This window comes from Marmota flaviventris, chromosome 5 (assembly GCF_047511675.1).
Source record: "Marmota flaviventris isolate mMarFla1 chromosome 5, mMarFla1.hap1, whole genome shotgun sequence".
NCBI lineage: Eukaryota > Metazoa > Chordata > Mammalia > Rodentia > Sciuridae > Marmota > Marmota flaviventris.
In genome coordinates this window covers 17783796-17796742 of record NC_092502.1, presented here as the reverse complement: position 1 = coordinate 17796742, position 12947 = coordinate 17783796, and positions in this window count along the sequence as shown.

Here is a 12947-nt window from a genome sequence, read left to right as displayed (position 1 = left end):
AGTATGCCAGAAGGCAGGAGGACCACAGAGATGTGTGGGATGCATCTGGCTCTTATCCCAACTTCTGTGGTTAGTGAAGCCTGTCTGATCTGGGATTGGGTATAAACACAGCCCTGTGCTTGAAATGTACAAAACTACCTTGAAGGGTCATTTCATTCAAAGCCCTGCAGAAAACCCCTCCACAGTCAGCTGTGGAGCCAACTGCCCAAGACCCAAAGACAGGTTAAAAATATACACATCCAGAGTCCCCATCGATTGCTCCCTGAGTACTTTTCAATATCAATGCTTTCATGATAAACCCAAGCTGGGTCCTTAAAGGAATGAACTTTCATTTCTCTTTGAATAGATAAGCCAAGGCTGCCTCATTTGGCAAACTGACTCTTAAAAATATAACAGTAGTAAGTTTGGTTTATTTCTAGGGAAGGCTCTTTCAAGTGTGTGTTGTTCTTAATGGAAAGGAACAATAATGATTGACTTTATCATATCTTGTTTTCTTGGGGTCAGGGTAATTGGTTTTCTAGTTTGCACTGAGGAGCACTGTGTTATATGGCATCTGTCTGATTTGTGGAATCTGTCTGATTTGGGGAGAAAACTGGAAAGGATTGTTAGCATTTTTTTTTCTTAAGCTCTACCTAGAACCCTCCACCTACCCCCAAATAAACAGTCATTGCTGAATAAAGAGAGGACTTTCACTCTCAATGTGTTCTTTCTTCTGCTATTTCTAACACTACAAATTCATAATCTATTTGAAAATAAAATAAAAGGGTGTCTGGAAAGAAAGGAGCAAGCTTCCCAGGAAGTTCTCGGTTAAAACAAAATCACTGCTTTCAGTAAGAAGGATATTTTGATCTACGCCAATCAGTGGGCTTGGCCAGGTTAACAGTTTAGGAGTTGCTGACGGTGCATTTAGGCAGTTTACTTAACTTTTATGGGCCTCGGTTTCATCATCTGTGAAGTAGAAATTTAAGATAATAAGATAGAATGAAAGAGGTTCATGTGGCATAAATAAGAGAATACTGTGGCTGGGGGTATAACTCAGTGGTGGAGCATTTGCTAGCATGCCTGAGAACCTGGGTTTGATCCCGAGTACTGGAGGCAGGGTACAGATTAATCAGAGAATACTGTGAAATGACTAACCCAGTCTGTGGGCTAAGGTGAGTTATCAAATGCAAGGAAGTGGACAGCAGGAGTGGTAACCAAGGGCCACCTCTCTCCATCTTAAAGCTTTTCTGCAAAGTGGTTTACTTAAATACTAGAAGAGGTTTCTAATAGCATCCATGCCATCTACTTCCATGAACATCTTAAAAATAGAGCACACGCAGAATTGCTAAGAAGCTTCACTGTTTAAGAATGGTGTTCATTGGAGTCAAGGTCCTGAATTTGAGTGCCTCATGAATCAGCACTTTTTTCTTCTTATTTTTATTTATTTATTTTTTGAGTGTAACAGGATTTATTGAAGAACAGGGACAGAAATCTTGCAGTGCAAGAGGGGAGCCAATAGCAGGTTTTCTCCATCAGTGTGTGCTAATCTAGGCATTTATACAATGCATTGGGTTCACTGCTATTGGTTGAAACTTATGCTCATTTGGGCTTGGAAACATACTAACACTATTGGTCAATTTTTTTTTTCAGTTTTGCATTTTTAAAAATAATTTATTTTTTTTCTAATCAGTTATACATGACAGCAGAATGCCCTTCAAATCATTGTACACAAATGGAGCACAGTTTTTGACTTCTTTGGCTGTACCCAAAGTAGGGCCTTCAAGAGGCTCATGAGTCAGCACTTTCTAACAATAAAAATGGAGAACTGCAAGGCTGTTGATGGGAGTTGCCTGTACATCGCCACTTCCCTCAAATACATGGTTGGACCCAGCACCCCGGCCTCAGCTTCTGGTCTCTTATCTTATTCCAGGCTCATTTTAATGCTCAGCCTCACCAGATGTCACAACTGCACACGTGAACATGTCCAGAGAAGGTGAAGATGTGGTTTTTCCCTTTTGAAGTGCCCTACCGTGGGACAGCACTCATCCTAGGAACCTGATGTTGCCTGCTTCACCAACAACATCTGGTCTTAGTCCTAGATGTGTCCTTTGAAGAATAAAGGCATCCTCTCTTCCACATGGCCGTGTTTTAGATATTTGAGGATGGTTATTATTCTTTCTGAGTGTTCCCTTCTCTAGGCTAAATATAGGTTGTTCCCTCAACCATTCCTCACGTGGTAGGAAAGAGCCCGTGAAGCAGGAAACTCATGTTACAGTTATCTGTTTCTTTTATAACCTAATGGCTAAACCCACTTATTGTTATGTAGGTTATTATTATATATGGTACAATTTCATGTCAAAAGACAGCGGTATTATTAAGTCTCATGAATCTGTAGGTTGACTGAACTTAGCCAGGTAGCCTTTACCTGGGTCACTCGTGCGTTTATGATCAGATTGTCAGTGGGTCTGGTTCCCCTTGGGCAGGCTCTGTAAAATAGCTTCATCACTCACATTTCTGGCTCCTCTATGGGGTGATTTCCATAACTCAGGCATGGGATGGATTGAGACTGAATGGGCAGCTATCCTTCTATAAGGGCCCTTCATATGGCTTGGCTTCCTCAACAGCATGGCGACCTCAGGGTAAATAGGCTTTTTTACTTGAATCAAATTGTGAAATATGATATATCAAGAACTATGTAATGTTTTGAACAGCCAACAATAAAAAAAAAAAAAAAAAAGGTAAAAATATAAATAAATAAATAAATAAATAAATAAATAAATAAATAAATAAATAAATAAATAAATGGTGGTTGAGCACTCTAAGAGAGAAGTGGAGGCTGCCAATGCCTTAAATCCTGGGCCTTAAAGCTGTCACAGAGCCAGCTGTATTCTGTTGATCAGAGCAGTCATGGAACCTTCTCAGATGCAAGGGGAAGTAGATTTTCATACATAAGAACATAAAAAAGTTTATGGCCATCAGCCCCTCCCTTAGAAGCCCTCCTGATGCTAATGCCTACAGTTGCCTTTTAAGACAAGGCTAAAGGGTCCAAAACAGGAAATAGGACATAATAGCTTACCAGGCTATTAGAAAAGCCAGGAGACATTTTTTTTTTCATCTAGTGGCTGTTGTTGCAATTTATAATCTCCTAATAGCTTTTCTAATAGCTGTCACCCACTGTGGGTGTCTAGTAAACTATCCACTAGACTCCTCACATCTTTATTTCATAAACCATTATTAGGCTGCTGTCTCAGATGTTTGTATAAATTCTTTTTTGAATCAAAAGGCAGAATTTGATTTTTGTTAATGGAATTTTCATCCTATTGGCTTAACTGGTTATTGTTTGGATAGTAACTGTCTTTAGGACATTTGAAAAGTGCTTTTTTAGCTCAGATGGAGTTTGTGGCCTTGCTTGCTCTTGCCAATCCATGGCAGAGTGAGCCTCCTCAAGCACAAATATGTGGTAGTCCTCTGCATAAAATTCTTCAGAGGCTGTGTTTGTCTGCTTTCCATTACTGAGATGAAATACCTGAGGTAATCAACTTATAAGAGAGGAAAGGTTTATTTTGTCTTATGGTTTCATTCCATGGTAGTTGGCCCAGTTACTTTTGCTGTATTGGGGCAGCATAACATGGTGAAAATTTGTGGTGATAGAAGATGGTTTACTTCATGGTGGGGAAGTGAAAGAAAGAGGAAGAAGAAGAGACTGGTGTGCTCTTTGAGGGCACACCCCCAGTGATTTAAGAATTTCCACTAGACTCAACCTTTTAAAGTTTCTACCATGTCCCAAATAGCATCATGCTGAGGACCAAATCTTTAATACATGAGCAATTTGGGACATTCCAGATCCAAACTATAGTGGGGGCCAAGATTTTGTCCTTAGGAGCTTTTATACATGAACTCATGAACTATTAGGTTTTCATTCTTGTTCCATGAGTATATTTTCATCTTACTTTTTTTTTTTTTGGCTGGGGGTAGGGAAGACAAAAGTACTTTTCTTTTTAAAATTCTCTAATTATTTATCAATGTATTAGAACATAAGTTCAAAAACTGATCTCATTTCTAGCCATCTTTCTGATTACTTGTAATTGTTCTAATAGATTTTCCATGCAACATTCTGGATTTTCTATGTGCATAATGCCTTTGTCTATGAATAATGGCAATTATTTTTCCCACTGAACAGTTGAGCATTTTATCTCTTACTGAGTTGTCTGCCCTGTAGTTCAGTGTTGAACAGAAGTGGTGGTTGGGGAGTCTTGGCTTGTTTCTGATTCAAAAGGAAGCATTTCTGACTTTTTAATCATTAAGTATTCTGTTTGCTGTAGGTTTATTTTTTGAAGGTATTATTTATCAGATTAAAGCAGTGTCTGTCTTTCCCAGTTTGCTACTTCAGTTTTCAAATTTTTATTATTTTGTTCTGTACTGACAAATTACAGTTGCACATACTTAGGGCACAAAGTGACATCATGTTTTTGAATACAATGTGGTGTGACCAAATAAAGCCAAAAATGCATCTTAAAAAACTGCTACATTAGTTTTAATGCCTGCATGGATATGGAATTAAAACAATTTTTACTGGATTAATAGATGATCATGATTCTTTTCTTCCTGTCAATCAGTAATATGGTAAATTACAACATTTTGTTTCTACAGTTAAATCCAGACTTTATTCCTTTTTATTGCTGTGCAATTTTTCTTCTTCTTCTGTTTTTTTTTTTTTGAGAGAGAGAGAGAGAGAGAGAGAGAGAGAGAGAATTTTAATATTTATTTTTTTTAGTTTTTGGCAGACACAACATCTTTGTTTGTATGTGGTGCTGAGGATCGAACCTGGGCCGCACGCATGCCAGGTGAGCGTGCTACTGCTTGAGCCACATCCCCAGCCCCCTGCAATTTTTCACTTATAGATCAATCACATTGTTTATCTACTTACTTGTTAATGAACATTTGAATTTATACAAGGAGATAATTGATAAGGATAAGTAGTTGCAAATTATGACAGTTTTTTAAAATATTATTTTTGCTATGTCAGGATACCAATTAAGGAAACTGTACAAAGAGCTTACAAGAGGAGCAGTAGGATTTTTTTTTTTGCTTAAATTGTCTAATTTTTGCTAAGTACTAGATTTTAAAGTATTTAGACAAGTGACTGAGATAAGACCTCTGTGCTTTTCACCAAAGCTACTCGAAGTGGGATCTGTTGTCTTGAAGTTTGTTGCTGTTTAGATTAAGAAAAGAGCAGATATTGAGAATTAATATTTAGAAACTTTACTGCAATGCCTCACTGCTGTGACACACAAGCAAGTGATTAGTGACCTCTTCCTGTTAGAGTCTGGTTCAGTTGGGTGATGTCAAACCCATGTGATGAGCTATATGTACTACAGAGACTTACTGTCATCAGCCTCCAGCGGAATGGAAATTAATAAACAAACAAAAACAAGCTCCTCTTGCACCATACAGCACTCAAGAAACATTCAAGTGGGAAATAATTAAGCTGTTGGTCATGTGTAATTATATATTACATATAATTAAAAGGAAAGGGTCAAGTCATTTCTAGATCTGTGACAATGTAGCTAATATACCACCGAGAAAGCATCTGTGCAACTTTCTGAAACCTTGGTGATTTCTAGAACTTTCCACCAGACAAAAATTAAATGTTGTTTCTAGAAGGAAATGCAGCTTTTTCTCCACTGGGGATTTTCTCATCTGAGGACATCAGAAGCGCCACGGACAATCATACATGATAGTCACTTCATATAATTGCTTAGAGAGTTTTTGATGGCTTAAACATAATTGTTAAAAATAGCCAGGCTTGGTAGCACAGGACTGTAATCCCAGAAGCTTGGAAGGCTGAGGTGGGAGGATCACAAGTTCAAAGCCAGCCTTATCAACTTAGCAAGGCCTTAAGCAACTTAGTAAGACCCTGTCTCACAATAAAAAATAAAAAGGGCGGGATGTAGTTCAGTGGCAGAGCACTCCTGGGTTTAATCTCTGGTATTACATGCACACTCACTTATTTTAGCCACTGAAGACTCATTAAGCTGCCTTTCTCTCTGAAAACAAAATTTAGTTTAAAAAATGTTTCACCTTTTTTTGGATGTATTTACTGATTTACTGATGCATTTTTGAAATTTTTAAAAATGAGAGTCTTTTGCCTTCTTGATCTTCCTCTTCCTTAGAAGCATCCTCTTCCTAAGCATTGCAATGACAGCTATCAAACCTTATGGCTTGTTTTCTAATTTCATATTATTCTCTGAATGATATAGATTGATCTATCCTTATTGGTAAGGGTGACACAAGTCTACCTCATTCTTGGATGGCAGTTGAGTTTTCTACTGAAAGAATCAGTGATTATGGCTTTGCCCACCCTTATGCTGTTGGACATATAGGTTTTTACAGGATGACCTGATGATGAATATATAGACCAGTCAGATTCTAGAATATTAATGCAGAGAAAATGTTTTTATATTCATGCAAATTACCCTGTGCTAAGGGGACTAAATGAAACCAACTTGGCCTTGAAGGATAAAAAGGCAGCAATTTCAAAGGCATTTGAACAAAAACACTAAAATAAAATTAATTAGCTTCCCTTTAAACAAAATCTTTTAAGTTTTCATGGCAATTTTGTGTTTGTGTAAAAAATTCTTGGCATGTCTTTTACAGGGAAGACACTTATTCTCTGTAAACCTTAAAGATTGAGGAAAAGGAGATAACTTCAGGTGGAAAGGGAAGTCTCTGTTAACACTGGACAGACCTATATATATATATATATATTTATATAACTGATTGTTTGCTAAAAGACCCTTTGAAAGAATTTGAAACCATGCAATGGTAATTCCATTGTAAAATTTACACACAGAGTATAAAAGCTATTGATTGAATATGAGAAAGTCTCTCGTTGGTTTCTAGGCCTGCTGTAGGTGTTTATGTGTGTGTGGAATGAATGTGGTTGTGGGTTGAATGACCAGATGCAGAACCAGAAGCGAGACATGGCTGAGGTCTCACAGTGGGTTTTACACTGCTGGGACCATGAACCCTGAAGGAAGCTTGGCAGCCCCCTGAGCTTCCTGAAGGGCTGGAAAGTGATCCCTTAATTCAAATAAATCCAATAATCTAGAATTTGGGAATAGGAACAGTATTTCAACCAGCCTCTGATCCCTTAGTAGGCAGGAATAAGTTAGGAGAGCTTCCTTCTCTGGAAGATCTCCTCTGGGGACCATGTGTGGACACAATGTATGGTACTTATGAAATCAAGAATGAGAAAGTCAAGGCTATTCTTGTAAATCATGTCAGTCCCCTCTAGAGATCATTTTTGAATTAAACATAATTAAAATATAATATATACATATATATATATATATATATATATATTCATTTATATATTACTTTTTCTGGAAAAGGTACTTTTGAGATGGTCTATGGCGATGCACAGAGGAAAAAAGCAGAGACTTTAGACTCCAGTGAAAATTTAACTCTACTTACTTCAAACTGATGTTGAAATTTGCAATTTGGAGTCTGTGACAGATGATGTCCTGGAAACCTAAATTATAACTTTGGTAACAATGAAGTATGACTCAATGAACCAGACATCAAGATCTGGGGTCTGGTCCTTTATTTTTATTCCTTAACTACTTTTATATTTTTGGGAAAGAAAGTTAGCCTGACTGGGCTTTATCATCAGAAAGTTGGGAATAAAAATACTAGTCCTGCTTATTTTGCAAGGTTGTTGCAAGGATGAAATGGAAGACATGAATATGAAACATTTTATATACTGCTGCTATACCATGACAAAGTCTCATTACTTGCTGAGGATTATAATGTTCTCAAACTTTCGCGTGTGGAGAAGAATCACTTGTGTTGCTTGCTAAGAAAATCTTCTATTTCCAGCAATCCATAAGGCAACATACCCTAAAAAACCCTCCCACTGCACAACTCTTAGAAATGCTGGATGAAGTATAGGCAAAATCATTGTAAGTGCACAATTGAGCTTGTGATGGAGAAAGGAAAATTCTAAGGATCAGGAACTGGAATGGAGAATAGCAACTTGGAGAGGAAACTGGGTGCTAAAGCCACATCCCTCTGAGGGGCGACAGAGTCTTGCATCTCAGGCTGTGGGGGAGACAAGATAAAGTGAGAGGCCCACCCAAGGTAGGGAATGGGAATCGAGACCTCCTATACATCCATCTCTTCTGAAGGGCTTGTTTCCTCATTAGAAGGCAGATTGAAGGGAAACTCTACCATTGGCAGAGGGGAGTGGCAAAGAGCTAAACTTTTGGCTTGAGTTCTAAGAGGGGGTTCCATGGGATGGCTCTTTTGTGAAGTCTCACCATTTGTATGGTCTGTGAAGATCCAGCCCTGAAACTACTACTGCTGAGTTCCTGGGTTGGTGAAACTGAGACGTGGAGAGAAGAAGTCAAAGTATTTTCTCCCAAAGCATTGGGGATACTATCTCAACCCAAGTGTACCTGGGTTTCAAATATAAAGCCCAGTATAACAGTAGCTCCGGTTCTAAACTCCATCTGTGAAAAGACCCAGTGGAAATACAGTCTGCCAGTCATCTTAGACGTTGATGTAAAATATAGAATACAAATTTGTTCAAAAGGTTTTAAAAGCAGAGCCTTCTGCATCCCACTGGTGTTCCAGTGAAATCAATGGCTGAGGTGGGCCCAGGAATCTGAATTTTAAGCAAACATCTTAGAGGATGCTTTGGGGAACATAACTTTGCCATTTTCCCAAATTCAATTAAAAAATTTGGCACTTAGGGAATACTAAAACGATTCATACTTCATTCCATGTCTCCATTGGTGAGTTAAACTATACCTGTTAATGCGATTTTCTTTTTCTCTCCTGTAGCTATTTAGGCTTTTTATCAGTTTTCTGACTTGAATAGATAATTAGGTAGCATGATTTTTTTTTTCTCTCTCTGGGACTGAAAAACGAGTACAACACAACATACACCACAACATAATCAAAAAACCCGCCACGGCCACCACCACCAGTGTGTCTAAAAAATGACTATCATGAACCAACATGGAGAATCACAAGAAGTGATGTTCTCTTCTCCTCTTCTGCCACTTTCCTTGGTGGTCTCCCAGGGCATTGCTGCCGAATCTGGCTAGGCTGGAGGCTCCTTCTCATCTGTTATGACAGATGAGGTTAATATGGCTCGTCACGGGCCAGGGAGGAGCTGGTGACTTTCCTTACTGTTTATGTTCTCTTCGTATGGAAAGCTTGTACTTGCTCTAGGTGTATTTTCCCTTCAGAGGAGGGATAGGAAGGGCTGAAGAAGGGCTAGATGAAGGTCTCAAGAAAACAGCCACCAGGGAAGTTTTTTGTCCTGATTTCCCATCTTCCCATTCTTTGTTTTTTTTTTTAATCTATTGAACTCAACATGAGAGGGGTTTGCTTTTGAAAGGCCTGCGCAGGGATGAGTTGTTTTTCCTATCTTTGAGCTGTTCAGCCATCTGTCCCGATTTCTTCCTGGTTTCCTGTTATTTTCATTCTGCCTTTTATAAAGATTAACATGCGGTGCAACCACATATTCTATTAAGCTTGTCTCCTCACTACTTTATCTCATTAACTGCTTGATCACTGTGAATAAAAATAATCTTCCATTAAGTCACAACTTCAAACGTCCCTGAGACTTAGATCAAGCAAACCTTCAACAGCTTAAAAAAAAATCTCTTTAAATCCAAGAGGTTCACTTCAAAGGAAAAACCTATGGGTGTTCTCAGCACTACTGACAGGTAAATAGTCATTTGTAACTAAAGATGCAAGTGAGGAAACATGGTTAATTCTGGAGTCTATGGCTTCTCTCAACTTCTTCTATGGTTGGGCAGCTTAGAGCTGGTCCTGGGATAGGCTTGGCTTGATAATAACTCACATGGTGATGGGATAGTGCACGAAACATGCAGTTTCCTGGTCTATTTCATACTTTATTATCTTTTTTTTATTTATAAAATTAATTTTAAAAAGTTAAAAAAAAACACAAAAATAAAAAGATTTAAAAGGACAAATGTCACCTCAACCAGATAAAAATACTGTGAATATTTTGTTTGACAGTCCTTCTGGTTCTTAAGCATGTGTATATAACACACACACATATTCATAAAGGGAGCATAATACACAAATGCCTTTGTAGTCTTTCTTTTTTTTTTTGCACATCCATATTCTTTCTTCAGCAACATACATGGCATGTGAAGAAAACAGCCTGTGTGTGTTCTGATTTCTTTGTCTAACTGCCTTTCTTTTACTCAGGTAATTCTTTTTGTTGTAGTCCGTTTTCTACTACTATAACAAATACTCAACATAGTCAACTTATAAGGAAGAAAGGTTTATTTTGTCTCATGGCTTTTTTTTTTTTTTGGTAGGGGGGATTGAATTCAGGGGTACTCAACCACTGAGCCACATACTCAGAGATAGGGTCTCCCTGAGTTACTTAGCACCTTGCCATTGCTGAGTCTGGCTTTGAACTCGCGATCCTCCTGCCTCGGCCTCCTGAGCCGCTGGGATTACAGGGGGGCACCACCATGCCTGACTTGACTCATGGCCTTTGAAGTTTCAGTCCCTGATCAGGAAGCCCCAGTGCTTTTATGTCTCTGGTGGGAGGGCAGCACATCCTAATGTGAGCATGTGGTATGCAAAGTTGCCTACTTTGCATAAGAGAAGCAAAAGAGAGAAGGAAGGGTTTAGGATCCCACAGTCTCCTTTAAGGGCACATCCCCAGTGACCTGAAGGCCTCCCACTAGGTCCCACCTCTTAAGAGTTCCCACAGCCTTCCACTATTGCCTCGACAAGCCTTTAACACATGGGTCTTTGGGGGATGTTTCTTTTTAAACTTATTTTTTTGTTTTAATTAGTTATGCACGACAGTCGAATGCATTTATGTACTTTGATATATCACACATAGCTGGGATAGAATTTCTCATTTTTCTGAGTGTGCATGTGGCAGAATCATATTGGTCATGTAGTCACATATATACATACAGTAATAATGTCCGTTTCATTCTACTGTCTTTCCTATCCCCACGTTCTCTTTCCTCCCCTCCCATCTTAATCTCCTATCTTAAAACTTCCCTCTACCTTCTCTAAGGTAATGCTATTCTTGCCAAGTGTTTGGGGAGACGTTTAAAGTCCAAATGAAAATACTCTTCTGTCAAATTTCAGTTCTGAATCGCTTCACTCTTGGGAAACTTTCCTGGTGTCCCTGACTTACTTGGGTTTCCAACAGAGGCTTTTGTTGCTTAGTGGACTTCTAGGCATTTGTCACAGTTGTATCTTTATATTTTTGTGTGATTCTTGATTTTCTGTTCCCTTGACTGTGAGTTATGTAAGGGCAAGGACTCTGCCGTCTCCAGGACTAGCATGGTGCCTTTAGGTGAACTGGCTTGCTTTGAGAACTTTGGTTTGGATGAACGAGTAAGTATTCTAGTCCATAATGTATTCCATGGCAAGCACAAATGATTACTTGGTCAGATGTAGTTTAGTTTTGTGGTCGCTTGTTAGCTACTATAAATGGGATCATGAGCATCTTTGTGGGAAACAGCTTTGCCCACATCTTTACTTACTTCTCCTTGACCTCCTCCTCTCCTTTCTTCTTCTTTTGTGTGACACTGGGGATTGAACCCAAGAGGCCCTCTACCACGAAGCTTCATTCCCAGCCCCTTTCTATTTTGAGACATGGTGTGTTTAAGCTGCTGAGGTTGGTGTTCCCCTACCTCAGCCTCTCATGTAGCTGGGATTGCAGGAGTGCATTATAGTGCTCTACACCTTTAGTCACTTCTTCAGAAAACTTCCTACGAATAGAATTAATAGACTGGAGGGTAGAGGATACTTTAATGCTTTAGGTATATGCTGTCTTCCACAAGGATACCAATTACATATTCATAGTAGTAGATGAGAGTGATGATTTGCCTATATCAGTGCCAAAACTGTCATACTTTAAAAAATTTTGCTAATTTGTTTTTCTGTGAATGACCTGTCTATAAGTTCTGCAGTGTAATATCTTTGGCTGTGCATCACATATGTTTCTATTCTGTTCATTGACTTAAATCTTTTTTATTTATCAATTAACATATGGGTGTTTGCACAGATGTTAAACTCTCTATTATTTTTCCTTATTGTTCTGTGTTTCATTTTTTACTCTTAAAGTGTCTCTCCTACACTAATAATGTAGAAATAGCTCAGAAAATAATCCAAGGTAGACATATGAGTATCTAAGGGGAAAAGGCTACATGAATCTATAAATGCTGCTAGCAAATTGTTTAATTATATTGAGGTAGAAAACTCATTCTCCTGTAGCACCTAATATCAAAATATATTCCAGATGGCTTCAAACAAAAGTAAAAAGTATGAAGGAGTTGGAAGAAAATATCAGTGAATCTATGGTTCTACCTAACTTGACTGAGTTCACAAATGTGTGAGTCTAAGAATTACTTTGGATAAAAAAAATTCTGTATTTTAAAAAATTTTGGTTAGAGATTTGATTAGGAATTTCCCCAACTCAGGGCAGTGTTGAAGGAAGATTTGAATTCTGGATTTCAAGTATCTTTTTCTGAACCTTGTGATACTATTTCTCCCACTTAGATTTAACCTGGGTGAATAAGTGGTAAGCAAAGGGAAAAGGACGCTAGACTTGGAATTGAGGGCATAGTGTCCAGCCTGTGCTCATCACACATCACTCATCTTGAGAAGACTTTTTCTTTACCTATTGTCTTTAATTATAAAAGGGAATAGCAAAAGTCTCGGCACTGCCCACTTGGCAGAGTTGTTGAGAATCCGACGGTGTAAACCCACGGTATGCTTTACTAAAGAATGCTGTATACATAATACCAGCTTGATGGTCTTCATATTGTGTGATTTAGTCCTCTGTCTCCTATGGAACAATTACTTTAAGAGCAATTTTGTTCTCTCTTGTATTCTGAAAATGCCTAGCATGATAGTTTTGCTGAATAGGTAATATTTTGCAAAGA